Here is a 14,795-nt window from a genome sequence, read left to right as displayed (position 1 = left end):
CAAGTCAGTTGAGACAGTCCAGCAACTTTTCTTCAGCCATACCCTGCTCCCTTTTAGAGGAGGTAGGGGGATTATTAGTTGATTTCAGTGATGGGCTGCAGACTTTAAAGTCCATGTTAATATAAACAGGACCTCATCGTCCTGTCTCTGACATGTTACCTGTTTTAATATCTCCTGCTACACAAAAGACATTCTAGACCAACACTATATCAACTTTAAAAGCACTTTGTAAATATTCTTTATAGCTTCAAAAAAGGCATCAGATTATAACCATCATGTCTGTCAGACCATATACATAGATGATGTTGGTTTAAAAATAGAAAATGCAGTTGTGAGAAAATAGAGCTGCCGTATTTTAATGAAAGGTTTCTGTGACCAATGAACAGTGCTTTCACTGCCCTCTGCTGCTCCAAAGAGAACACTGGCCGTGGAAAGCCAGCTTTTCATTTATGGTCATTACGAAGCATGCTCCCTGCCATATCCCAAGTATAACGCTGTCTGACTGAGAAAACCCCAGCAGTGAAGTAGCCAATGCCTTGAAGCCAAAGAAGCACTATGTTCTTGTTTTCTAAGATCTGCTGGGGATTTATGCAGTTCTGAGTGTTCTTTCTACAAGGTAAATAATAAATGGAAATACCTGTTTATTTAGAAGTTGGAGTAAAAAGAGGCTACTAAAATCTCAGGGCTAGAACTGAATGAGACGTTACTGTCTCCTGCTCAAGTAAATCGATGAACAAGATGACAGGGATACTGTGATACAGTTATTTAGAAGTTGATTATGAGTTTTTTTTAAAGAAAGTTATTCTTTTAAAACATAAACAAAATAAAAATGGGGGGGAAAAGCTCTGAGAGAACTTTGTTTCTTTGAAAAGTCAAATGAAACATAATTGCATTGCTTTGGGGCCATGTTCTGGGGTCAACATCTAAACACTGGGTGCATAGCCTTGAAAAGATCGAGTGCTTCGCTTCAGTTATATCTTCATAGATTTTTAATTACCAATGCTAGGTGCCATTTCTCTCCACTCTCCGTTTAGTAAAAATAGAAAACATTATCAGCAGACATTTACAGGCCTTCTTGAATTGATATTCATTATTCATCTGACTGAAATTTTTACTTGCAATTAATTTTACTCCTAAATTACAAGTCATTAATAGATTTCATTTAGCAGTCTCTCCTTACTTCAACTTCTGAATCTATTTCATATGCCCATTTTATACTAAATATACCTAATTGTTTAATAAACTGCTTATCTTCCACGAAATAGCTCCTAATTAGTGGGAGCAAAAGGGACAAATGTTTTATTAATTTTTTTCAAAGGTTTCTTCCAGAAAACATCTTGGTGATTTTATTGTTTGTGAGCAGAAATCATGATACAATTGCTCATGATAAATTATGTCCCTTAGTATTCTTCAGTATTCACTGAGAAAACCAAAATGGGGTTTGCAATCCTCCTTAAAAATGTGTGTAAGAAGCATGCTGAAAGTAGACTATAGACTAAACATGATTGTCACCCATTGCCTTTTTGCAAACCACAACACCCAATAAGAGAGAGAGAACAAAAGGGAATGCCCTGCCACAGAGGCAGGGTGGGATGGGGGGATGGGGGTGGGAGGGATACTGGGATCCGTGGTGGTGGGAAATGGGCACTGGTGGAGGGATGAGTGTTTGATCATTGTATAATTGAAACCCCAGCACAAAAATGTGTTAAGTCTGCAACTGTACCTCATGGTGTCTCACTATTAAAAATTTTTTAAAAATGTGTGTACCTTTTAATAACCTGATACTTCCCTAGCATGCATACATCTATCCAAACCAACTTCATCACAAATGTGTTGGTAAATGTTAGAAAGATAAGTATACTTTCAGATGCAGATCCCCTTACTTTACTGTTATAAATATAGAGGGGGTTAATAAAAAAAAGTCTCTGCTATATCCAACTACTGCTTAAACAGAGAGCCAAGGAGCCAACACTCTGGAAGTGAGGAAGCGTTTGTGGTTGTTGGTTCTGACCTAGGCACCAACACACAAATTTAGTAAGTCAGTTTATTTGGTTACAAAGAGTATATTTTCAGGGCCCAGAAAGTTAGTGCTAGAGGACACATCTACCTTGTACAGAACCTGAGTTCAGTCCATGATCCCGTGCCCCCACCCTTCACCTCTGCACAATCAAGTGTAATCCTGATTGCTGCCCCCAGTCAAATACACACACACACACACACACACACACACACACACACACACACACTACACTTGGCGTTTTGCTTGAAGTTCTCAAATATACAGAAAGAATTGATTGGTTAGTCTCAAGTGTTTTAATGATTTTTGCTTTATTGGGTTAAGGTACTATGTGTTATATTTGCTTTTGAAATATTTGAAATTTGGGGAGGGACTGTTGTTGTTGTTTGGCTGTTTTCAGGGCTTATCCTTGGCTTTGCACTCAGGGATCACTCCTGGTGATGCTCTGGGTACCATATGTGGTGCTAGGGATAAAACCAGGGTCAGCTGCTGGCAAGGCAAGCGCCTTCTCTGAAGTACTATCTTCCTAGCCAAGAGCTCATTTATTGAAGTCATGCTATATGGTTATTGCCTTTCCAATTATTCCCTGGACAGAAATCCCAGATTTCTTGAGAATATTAGCAGAGCTCAATCTGTCTCCATGGGCTGCCCCGTTAGGAGATCAGAGTGATCTTCTACTTGGCCGCTGCTTTCCCTTCTCCACGGGAGTGCCAACAGGGTTCTTCTTAGGAATGTGGTGGGGAGAGTAATTATCAAAAAATTGGTTGATAGAAATCTGTGTACATTTAGCAATAAACATGCTGTAAATTTTTAGGGAGATAGTTATTCTCTCTCTTTAAATTTCTGAACATTTTTTTTTAAATCTTCGATTCAACTCTGATAGTAGACTAGAGTTAGACATAGGAACTGAAAAAAAAAAAAAGCACTAAACAAAAGTCAGCTTTGTTGCTGATAGAAGGACTTGGAGGACACGTTTTTCCAGAAGACCGTGCCCCATAACCAGGCTTTATAAAAGTTTCTTTTATATCAGATGGCACCATTGTATTTGCACAGTCCTGGTACAGGTGACACTTTGTAACTCCTGGTGGACAAATGTAAATGAATGAAGCAATTATTGAAAATAGTCCTGCTTTTCTCAGGGAGCTTCAGTGTAAAATCCTGAGTTGGTGAATCTTTTGTTTTGATCCCTGATGACTTTTTTTTTGTGCCTCTTGAAACTTGCAAGCTGGTGGCAGGATGCCTGCGTAGGTGTCAGAAAGTGGAGTGACTCTGGGACTTTCTGGTGTCAGTAAGAGATCCTATCGGCACCTTCTTCTTTTCTTCCTCTCCCTTCATCTTCAAATACAACATATTATTCTCTGATGTGTAGCTGGATTTGAAGGTTTGATTTGCTCTGTGCCTTAGGGCAGCTGTTGTGGCTCAAGTAGGATTAATTTAAACACCAGCTGCTGTTCAGTAAGATCTCAGATCAATCATCAGATGTTTATTATGTGCCTTTCAAGCAGAAAGAAAAAAAAACCCAAACCACTATGAACAGCAAGCAGTACTGCTACATCGGACAATCCCAGGCTTGGTGAAGTACTCTTACATTATACTCTAGCGTTTTAACTTCAGATGTAAGTTCTGCTCACCATAAATGTTAATTTAACGTTAACACTTATTAAATCAAAGTGATTTGGATTCTCACAAAAGTCAGCCTTACTCACCTATCAGCAGAGATGAAAGCTGGCATGAGAGACAGAACCTAGTTAGGTCCTCCTGAGGGAACTTAACTTCCTGAATCTCCCGCCCTCCTCTCCCCTCTCCCCTCACCCTTCTCTTTATTGCAGATTTTGCCAAGACCAGAGGTTGCGGTCATGCTTAGTTGTGGTGCTTGCACATTTGGTGGTGTGCTCTCTGGGAGGTTGCTCTCCTGACTTTGGTGCTCTCATATATCACAAGGCACCTTTAATTGTGACCCTTAGACGTCTCTGACTGCGTTATGGTTGGAAATCACTCCCAGTGCCAGGGGACACAGGCAGCAGAGCGGCAGTTCTCCACATGAACTCACAACCTCACACTTGCTTAGCTGCTCAGTCATCTCTTGGCTCTCTGAATCCTGAATCTTGAACTCCAAGCAATTCCAATGTCTGTGAGCTTAGCCAGCCCAAGACTTAAGGTGTATAATTGACTGTCACTACCTAATCAGTTGTGTCACCAAAGCCCTGGGGAATTGTGTCTCAGTGACTTTCCTCACCAAAGTCACTTCTCTTCTTTCAGAGAAGTAACAGACACACCCAGAAGTGTTATTCTGCTCCCCTGGTTCCAGGGTAGATTCCCCTTCTTTGAGCAAGATGAGAAGAGAAAATGTCCACCCTGACACCACATTATCCTGTAGGGCTAGTCCTTGCATGCAGTCCAAGTAATCTTCAGAATGTTCTGGATGGTCGTGAATACCATGGCATGTCAAATGTGACCCAAATGTGACATATCTGATTTGCACCAAGCTTGGCTCCGTCGCTTAGCTGGTTAAAGCGCTTGTCTAGTAAACAGGAGATCCTGGGTTCGAATCCCAGCGGGGCCTCTACTGACTTGTGCTTTTCATTATGGGCTGGAGCAATAGCACAGCGGTAGGGTGTTTGCCTTGCACGTAGCCAACATGGCCGACCCGAGTTCGAGTCCTCCGCCCCTGTCGGAGAGCCCTGCAAGCTACCGAGAGTATCTTGCCCGCACGGCAGAGCCTGGCAAGCTACCCGTGATGTATTCGATATGCCAAACACAGTAACAACAAAGTCTCCAATGGAGACGTTACTGGGCCCACTCAAGCAAATCGATGATCAACGGGAGGGCCTGATTTGCACCTTTATTTCTGTGCTATAGGAATTATCCTAATTTCTGTTTTTAACCTTCATCATAGGATTTATCCTAATTTCTGTTTTTAACCTTCATCAGACCATAAAAAAAGGAGCTAGGAACATAGCAAAGTGGGCTGGTGCTATACTTTGTGTGTAAGAAGTCTGGGTTTGAACTCTGGCATCACACTGAACACTGCCTGTGAGCACTGCTGGATGTGGCTATAAATCCTCTTTCTCTCTCTCTTTTTTTCTCTCTCTCTCACACACACAGAGATGACAGGAAAATATTTACCATGTAAAACAAAACTGTGCTTGCAAGCAAAATTGGATCTGTATGTTTCCCACTTGGGAAAATAAGACACTACATATATCTTTCATTTTCCCTTCTCCTCTAAACTGAAGACACTACTTTGTCCTGAGAAATTCATAAGCAAGAGAATATGTTTTTTCCTTGCCTCATTCCTAGCTTTGTCCTAGGATTGTCATAAGTTTTAAAGAAGTATCATAGATGAAGATGTCTTGCTGGTGCTATCATGACTTAACTATCACTTAGACTTAATATTATAAGGCTTAGTATCATTTTATTTATATTATATTTATATATATATTATATATATAATATATTATATATATATTATATATATTATATATTATATATAATATATATTATATTATATTATATTATATTTATATTTATATTATAAGGCTGTCTCATTTGCCAAGACATCAAAAATCAGATGGGCTGGACATGTAATGAGGTTTACAGACAACCGCTGGACTAGAGCCATTACTGATTGGATTCCACGAGACATCAAAAGATCACGTGGACGCCCACCTATAAGATGGTCAGACTTCTTCGTCAAGACCCTAAATGATCGGTTTGAGGCTCTACATGTTCCTAAAACGAACAGATACCATTGGGCTACGCTAGCACGCAACCGGGATGAATGGAGACGTTACTGGCACCCGCTCGAATAAATCGATGAATAACGGGGATTAAGTGATTAAGTGATTAAGTGATAGTATCATTTTAAGTCATCTACATTTGGATTTGAGTCCTGCTCCCATGTATCAATTCTGTGACCTTGGGCAATTATGGGTATTATGGGTATTATGCTTGCCTTGTATGTGTGAGGTCCTGGGTTCAATCCCCAGCACAAAGGAAAAAAAGAGAGGTAGGAGAGTAGAGGAGGGGAGGGGAGAGGAGAAGACATATATCATGGTATCAGGAATATGCTTTGTCTTTTCACCCACACAGTCAGTGTAACAGACAGTGAAATAGTCATGGGTTCGAATACCTGTTCTGTGTGATTGTGGGTAAATCATCTAAAATACTGGGTTTGCACCTTTTTCCACCTATAGGCTGGTCGATGAAAAAAAAAGTCCACTGAAAGACCTAATTCTTTACACTGCTAAAAATATTATCGCAATGATAATTTAAAAATCCATCTTCAGGCTCCTATCTTAATAAGAATTCAAGCCCATTAAATGTCAGGGATTTTTCTGCCCGCACTTTGGAAAATGGTTTCTCTGTTATAGGAGATCTTCACTAACTCACTCACCAGGGGTGAGGCATCCCCATGCACAAAATGTGTGCGAAAGGATACACACGCAAGTGTACTTCTTTCATAAACAGGCCAACTTCCTTCCTTCTGTCCACCAAATACTGGTGCCAGTTTCTTGGAGGAAACCACAGCACAGTGCCAATGGTAATGATGATGAGTGAGGATGGGTTAATCCCCGAGCCTGTCGGGTTTGGCCAAGCACCATGAAAATTTCCCTTCATCAAATGTAAATATGTGTCTTGCCAAGTACTTTCCATTTACTTGTTAAGCTTCATGTTATTCACTGGAAATTTAATCCATGTGTGCTGAGTTATTAACTGAATAAAGAATATTATTGGACCAAGTTCCAGTTTATATCCCAAAACTTCCCTCCCCACAAAGAACCCAACCATAAATATCCACTTCCTCCCATCCCCCCTTCTTGTACTTTGTTAACCACACATTTGAATTTGAATTAGGTTGAACTAAAGCAATCTTAGTCTGGTCCTAATTATGTCATACTTAGAGAGGTAGATCTTGTTAAAGCCAAGTTATAGCACAGATTTTCTTATAAAGTTTGAGTAGTCAGTCCATCTGTAACTCTCTCCATCTTTGGCCTCTAGTTGAATAATGGCCCAGACCCAGAATATTGTGTGAAGTTATGGGCGTATTGCCAGGTTATGTTGAGATGCTCATCTACGTCTTTCATATCTACCCTAAATTGCTTGGTTATGTTGACCTTAATCTCCCATTGACCTTCTGTTCTCATTCCAACAGTACAGTGGATTTGAACACATTTAACACACTTCCTTTTTTCTTTTTCTTTTTTTTCCCTTTTTGGGTCACACCCGGTGATGCTCAGGGCTTAATTCCTGACTGTACTCAGGAATTACTCCTAGAGATGCTTGGGGCACCATATGGGATGACAGGGATCAAACCTGGGTTGGCTACGTGCAAGGAAAACGCCCTACCCTCTCTACTATTGCTCCAGTCTTGAACACTTTCAGTACATGAAAGCAGCATCCCGGAATATGATAAGTGCTAACTCTGAAACATCTTTAAAAAGATAGCCACCATGGTAGTATCCTTTCTCCCTTATTTGGATTCCCTTTCCAATATTTGCTTCTACTAATGAGATCGTCATTATTATGTGTTTGTAGTCATGCTTTATTTCCTTTTTCTGTATGAATCTTATATCCCACCAAATTGATAGTTTTCACTGTAAATTGTGTTTCTGATCCAGGCTCTTATCACATCCTGTTTGTACAACTTTAGTGATCCAGTTTCTGTCTTTACTTTTCTCTCTTTTGTCCACGCTGTTCTCTTGATGAATCTTGCCAAGTCCTATGTACCCAGAATAATTTCTCTTGGGTTATATTCAAGTGTCCCATCCTGGCCTTAAAATTTGTTGATAATGTGGTTCCACCTCACAATCCATCCTTCCTTACTTTCACTGATCTGCCACACATACAAATTCACCCTTATTTTTAGTGATCAGTCCACCCTTACTTTTAGTGATCTGCCACACACATCTCCCCACTTTAATAGGTAAGCGCTGCTCCTCTCCAAAGCATATTCAACTTCCCACCACTGTACTTTATATTAATTTTATAGATCACTAGAGATCACTTACGGAGTAGAAAGAGTTAGACAAAGACCTGCATTTGGATTAAATCATTCGGGAGATAGAGTTCCCCATCTCTCTGGTACTTGTAGGAAGTCTAGTCTAACTAACAGTATAGGATTTGGGACCAAGCATGAGAACAGAAAATGACAGTAGTTTGGGAAAGCAGTTTCTTTCAGTCAAAAGCCAATCCAGGACTAGGACAATGATGCAAAGGGTTGGAGCACATGCTTTGTGTGTGGGAGCCCCAAGTTCTGTCTGGCCTTGGCCATCCATGGTCCCCAAAGCACTGCTGGGAGTGACCCCCAAGCACCAAGCTGTTGTGTGGCAAAAGAAAAAAGAGAACAAAAGATCAATTTATGAGAGTGAGAATTGACTGGCATATGCACAGCAGTTTATCAAAGGCAGGTTTAAGTCACAAAGAGGTTAAGTCACAGACAGGAATATTGTTACAAGATTGTTTCTCTAGAACAAGGCTAAAGCCTGTTTGTCAAAATTGGGTCATCCAATCAGCTGGCCAGCACCAAGTGACTCAGATCTGTGTCCCCTCCCCCCCCCAAAAAAAACACAGGTCTAAGAAAATGGGTTCCAGATCCTGAGAGGAAATCTATCACAGTGGGAAAAAAAAAACATTGGACTGAAATTTAATTTTATTGCTTTCAGTTGTATGATTATGCGCAGATCCCTTAATTTTTTGAGCCATAACTTTCTTGTATATAACAATGAGGAAAATAATGCATTTTCTGAATAGGCATTGCATGTGCAATAGAGCCTGTTATTTACTAAGAGGATCTCTGCTTTCTGTCGGAGCATCTGAAATCTCCCCTGCCAATGAGAGGATGGCGCCTAGCGAGGTCAGTCGTAGATTACTCAACCCTGTGAGATGTGCTAATCTGTGGGTGACAGTCAGCCATTCAAATGATGGTCACGAAAAGGCCAGGTAGAGCTACACTCCTGGCAGAGAGGCCTCCCCACTCCTATGTCCTCCGTTCCTCCTCCCTTCTGTCATCACTGCTGACCCTGAGCATGTCTCTCCTTCAACACAGCCCAGTGTCTTCTGTGAAGCATTGACCCTGTGCTTGGATTTCATTATTCTTTTTGTCCCTCTGAGACAGGCATCGTGCCAATGAGGACTTGGTCATATACAATATTAGCAGCATTGCGGCTTTCTCTTCCTTCCAGTAACCCATTCTCAAGATTCACAGTATTGCCATTTGTAAATTCACAAAGATAGAGCTTTCGTTCAGGATTCCCGCAAAGCACTTTGGAGCTAGTGGATCACTAACAGAGTGAGTGAGCCCAGCAAATGGATCTGTATCACAGTCCAGGACAGGTTTGATGATACCCAGTTAACTGCATCATGAGTGTCCCACTACGGAATCAAAGAATTGGGGAATTTCTAAGACTGCTCCATAAATGTCTTGAAAATATTAATAACCTGCAATATAAAATATATTGAGTTTTAGTTGTCACTTGTTCTTTTGTCAGATCTCCCCAGATGTCAAAACCTCTCTTCTTTACCTTGGTCCTCCCCACAGTTTAGATCAAGTTGCCTTCACATGAACATTCTACCTGCAGTTGTATGTGTATCTGACTGCCTACCGTTGTGTTTAATTTTTGGAATTCCAGTCATTTTATTAGATTGTTTAGTAAAATCTAAAATAAAATATAATGAAAAACTTGAAAATTGCCAGTAGAATAAATATTAAAATTTTTTTTTGTATATGACAAGTGGTAGCCAAAAATCTTTACAAACAAATGTCAAATCAGTACATTCTTTGCCTTAAGCCATTTGTTCTTGTATCACTAATACCTCAATTTAAAACTTTTACAATCACTATCACTATCACCCCGTTGTTCATCGATTTGCTTGAGCGGGCACCGGTAGTGTCTCCATTCATCCCTATCACATGCTAATGTAGCCTGATGGTATATTGGGGGCTCTTTCAGGGTCAGGGGAATGAGGACCATCATTGTTACTGTTTTTGGCATATCGAGTACACCATAGGTAGCTTGCCAGGCTCTGTCGTGTGGGCGGGATACTCTAGTAGCTTGCCAGGCTCTCTGAGAAGGATGGAGGCTTTTGGGGCAGCCTTAAATCACCTTTACAGGTGTTCCCAGTCAGACACATATGTGGGCAGGAGACTCTCAGTAGCCTGCTGGGTTCTCTGAGAGTGAGAACTAGACAATAAGGGGTCATGCGGCCGCAAATGCAGCTGTGCACTTTTGGGAGCTTGTTTTTATAGTCTCTGGATCTTGGTCGTGGATAGGGTTACACTGCAGTTGGTGGGTGTAACTGTCTAGCTACTGGAAGATGGGGGATCTGAGTGGAGGAGGCCCAGTCCCGAACCAAGCAGGCTTGGAGATCTCAGCCCCGGGTCCCACACACCTGGGTTTCTCTACCAGTTCCTTCATTCATGAAGCCCATCCTAGTGTGTGGAGAGTGGTCTCAGCATGGCTGTGGCTGTGGAGGTCTTCAGCTCCCAGGGCTCTGCTCAGGGTGAAGAGGGAAACTCAACTGCCCCCCTCCAAGGGATCCCAGTGAGGACAGCCAGGTGCGGGGGCAAGAGACTCTTTTGAAAACTTTTACAATAAAAATTATATAGTCTTTCCTAACATCATAAATAGGAAAATAAGATATAAAGAGTGGGTTTAATACTACCTTTTTTTCTTTTCGACAAGCAAAGTATAAGAAACCATATGCAGGGAAATTTTGGCTATCCATAATACCGTTGCCAGTTAGTTTTTAAATAATCAAGGTAATTTATAATGCCTTCTTTGGTTAGGGAACTTCAAATCAGCATTCTAGTGGATTTTCTATTTGTTTTTAAAATAATTTACTAAAATGTAAAAGGACGTGATAAAATGTTAAAAAGTAAGGGTTATCAGAACATAATCAGTTCTTGCTTCTGAGGTGCTTTTTTTGCCCTACTTTCATTTTAAAAATATTCTTTACTTTTCCATTATTATCATTCTAGTGCAAACCTTTATCATTTCAAACTCAGTTGATGTGATTTAAGATAAAATAATACCAAAGGAAAATAGCTTTTTTTTTTTTTTGCTCTTTAATCACTAAATTGTATTGCCTATCCCCTTCATTGAGTAATATAGCTGAAAATGTAATATAGCTGAAAATGAAGCATCTGTAGACATATAATCCAATAGTTTTCTAATTCTGGTTTACAACATGAGTCCAAGTGGAATGATCCCCAAGAGGAATGGTCCCCAAGACCACACCATTTTCATCACTGGTCTCTGAGCCACAAATCTATGCTAAATGTCCCATTTTACAAATGACCAAACTGAACCAGAATGGTTAACGGACTTGCCTAGGGCCACTTGGTGGCAGATCTGTTCCTCACCCCAGATTTCTGAGCAGTGCCCCTTCTAGGCCTTTGCCCACAGCAACGAGAACCAGTAGGTAAGAAATTCATTCCTACTCCTTGATCTAGCCCAGTCATCCCTATCCCAAGAACAGTGTAGGAAGGGAAGTAGGAAGGAAAGTGCTAGTTCCCCAACCCTCTTATCATTGAAGGGGGTTCCCAGCTAATCAAAATCACCCAAAATCCTAGGAACTAAGAGACAGAACCCAAAGCATGCCTTGAGGTATAATTGAAATTGACCCTGTTCCTGGGTGGTCTGTCTGGCCTGATAGATCTGCCCAGGAGCCCTGTCCAGGACACGTGCCCGCCCCCCCAAACCCCACCCTCAATCCCAAACCTGTTTTTCCCTTCATGGGTGGTCGCTCAACATTGCAGGGATGCTAACCACGGCTTTAGAGGGTCTTGGTGGCCTATCAGAGCACAGCCCCACAGAGCTACCATTATAGGGCAATCACTCTATTTCATGGTAATCCTGTGATTAATGCAATCACCATGATTACCCCAGTGCCTCTAGGGAAGTCTTGCCCCCCAGGGGAAAGTTGTATTTTTCCCCAGAGTGCATTGTTTTTCAACAACTGTGTGCTGAGTTGTGGAGCATGATGTCATGAGTTCTTATGAACGGCTTGCCCCCGCCCCCCCTGGGGTGAGGATTAGAGCAGAAGGGAGCCAGTTTAGCTCACCCCCTGTGCCACCCTGTAATTAACAGAAACAGAAACAGGCTGTTGGGATTCCCCCCCACCCCCACTCCCATGCTTCTTAGGGAGAATATTGTTAGCTAAAGCAATCCTTTTACCCAAAGGTCTATCAGAATTTTCACATAATAAAGTTTTGTGATAGTTGTTATTTTTGTTTCTTAGGTCCAGAATTAATGCTTAAATCAAAAAAGTCTGGAAATCTGGGTTTCCATCCACGGGGGGGGGGGGGGGGGGGCGGGGGGCGAGGGGGGGTGTAGGGGATGGGAGAGGGAGGAGGGGAGGGGGAAACTGCTGTTTCGAAACTTGACCGCATGAGGGCAGCATAGCCTTAGGAGCATGGGACTGGCTGGACCCAGGTTCCTTACATGGGTTCAGGGACACTTTAGGAAAGAAAACCAGAAATACTGAGAAAAATAATTCCAATTATTCCCTGGGAATCATTTCAAATTTAGGGGAAAGTGAATATATACCTGATTTTAAATATGCTTATGCAGTTTTCTTATATAACATGATGACTTCAAGCAGGCACAATATGTATGAATCTTTCATCTGGGGAGAGATTTAGAACTAGAGCACTATGGGGGTGGGAGGGAGAGGTGAGTATAGAAATTGACAAATCTCGACCAAATATAGAAGCATATTACATCACTCAGCCTCGAGGAAACATCACAGATGTGGTTTGCAAGTGTCTGATCATGTCTGAACATGGCCCCATTTAACCTCTTTTCCTTAGTTTTTCTCCCCTGTGTTAGAGAAAATCAGGGACTGGCAAGAATAGATTAAGTGGCAGGTATTGGAAAGCATCTGTCTGTGGGGAATTGGTGATGGTGCTCTCCAGGGGAGGACTGTGGCGCTCCATAACAGCTGCCCTAGTCATTTGCACAGCCCTCCCCGGTACTTTCCAATGGCCTCACAGCCCGTCAGCCCAGGATGACAGAGATATTTAAGTTTCTTCCCACAATCATTGCATTCGCTGCCTCATTAGCAGACCAGAATTGACTTACAGAAACTTATCTGGGAGGGAGACAGTCCACAATCCAGCGTTGGCTGTTCTTTATGAATACTGACAATAATAATAACTCTAAAATGCAGTTCACAGATTTTTTAAATTATTTTTAAATTTTTTAAAAATTTTTTAAAAATTTATTTGTTTTTTATTAGTGAAGCACCATGAGGTAGAGTTACAGACTTACAAATTTTTGTGCTTGGGTTTCAGTTATACAATGATCAAGTACCCATCCCTCCACTAGATTTTTTTTAACTCTTAACTTTAAATAAAGGTTTTTAAAAATTGTTATGGTGGGGGACAATGGATCTAGAAGCGAAGGGAAGGGATTTATATGGCCTTTAGGACCTTTGGAAAATCCCCTCTTTCATCTCAATATCCTACCAATTTTCATGTCTCTCTCTTCTCTCTGGGCTGGAGCGGTAGCACAGTGGTAGGGTGTTTGCCTTGCGTGCAGCCGGCCCGGCTGAGCCAGGTTCGATTCCTCAGCCCCTCTCAGAGAGCCTGGCAAGCTGCCAAGAGTATCTAACCCGCACAGCAAAGCCTGGCAAGCTACCCATGACATATTCAATATGCCAAACACAGCAACAAGTCTCACAATGGAGACGTTACTGGGCCCACTTGGGCAAATCGATGAACAACGGGAGGACAGTGACAGTGACTCTCTCTCTCTCTTTCTCTCAAGTTACTTGGTTATTATGCCTAAAATAATTAGATTTTTTTATTGAATAAGAGAAAGCTCACATCTTTATTATTAGGAAAATGCACATAAAACCACAATAATTTATTACCTCACACCCATGAGAATTAAAAAGTGTAAACAATAAGTATTGGCAAGTATATGTAAAGGATCTCTGGTGTACTATATTTGAGGGAGTGTAAATTGCAAATTGTGGTAGGCTCTACAGAAAACAGTACAAAAATGATGTTTAGATTTAAACACCTCAGGTTTCCAGCCTTCATATACAACCTGCCTTCACTCATCCTCTTCAGTCATTTCTGGGGTCTTGTTCTATCCAACATCTTCCTTTTCTCTTCAAGCTCTTCCTTTACCCTTTGGAAAAAGTCTTTATTTCTGCCTCTTTCCCTTCTAAAAAGAGACTTCCTGATGCCGTAGGTGAGTCAGGGGTTTCTACGCTGGCATTCCTTACCCCTCTCCCTGACATTGTTCCATTCCACCACTCCCTTAAAGCTGTGCAGTGACCCACTCATCACAGCTGGTTCAGTGGTTTCTTCTGAGTTTTGCTCAACACTCTATCTCAATCTATTGCTTCATCTATATGATTAAGCTTTTCTAATCCTGTCACCCTCCACCCGTTTAACTCCCCTATGTTTGTATTTCCCTTCCGAGCTCTGTGCCTGGCCATTTAATGGAATGCTTCCCCCTTCCTCATTTTTATGTTCTATATTCGAAAAAATTCTAGATTAGAACTCTTCTCTCTGAATCCTGTCCATCTCCCTGTTCCAAATTACCTCCTCCTTGACTAAGTTCTCAAGACAAAACTTCAGTCATCCTTGACTTCTTTGCCCTTTGTAAACTGATTTGGGGCAGGGAGCAATGGATGAATATAAGAGAACCTCTCTTATATTCACAATAGCAGTGCTCTACCTCAAACCTTCATTTTATCTCCTGGACTTTGGAAACAATCCCCAAACAGGTGTGTCTGCCATTTATATCTATTCCATTCCTAC

The 14,795-nt window shown here is 41.3% G+C and overlaps 1 protein-coding gene and 1 non-coding gene across 3 annotated transcripts in view; both read left to right on the top strand.

Annotated features, from left to right (window-relative positions):
• The window catches only part of SYNPO2 (synaptopodin 2), a 185,871-nt gene that overhangs the window by 70,260 nt on the left and 100,816 nt on the right, over positions 1-14,795 (top strand). The window lies entirely within an intron of this gene.
• TRNAT-AGU (transfer RNA threonine (anticodon AGU)) lies at positions 4,507-4,580 on the top strand. The gene has a single exon. It is a non-coding gene; the product is annotated as a tRNA-Thr (tRNA).

This window comes from Sorex fumeus, unplaced genomic scaffold (genome assembly GCF_029834395.1).
Source record: "Sorex fumeus unplaced genomic scaffold, SorFum_2.1 ptg000033l, whole genome shotgun sequence".
Classification (NCBI taxonomy): domain Eukaryota; kingdom Metazoa; phylum Chordata; class Mammalia; order Eulipotyphla; family Soricidae; genus Sorex; species Sorex fumeus.
The sequence above is the reverse complement of the archived record's forward strand: the minus strand, read 5'-3'. Positions and strand labels throughout refer to the sequence as shown.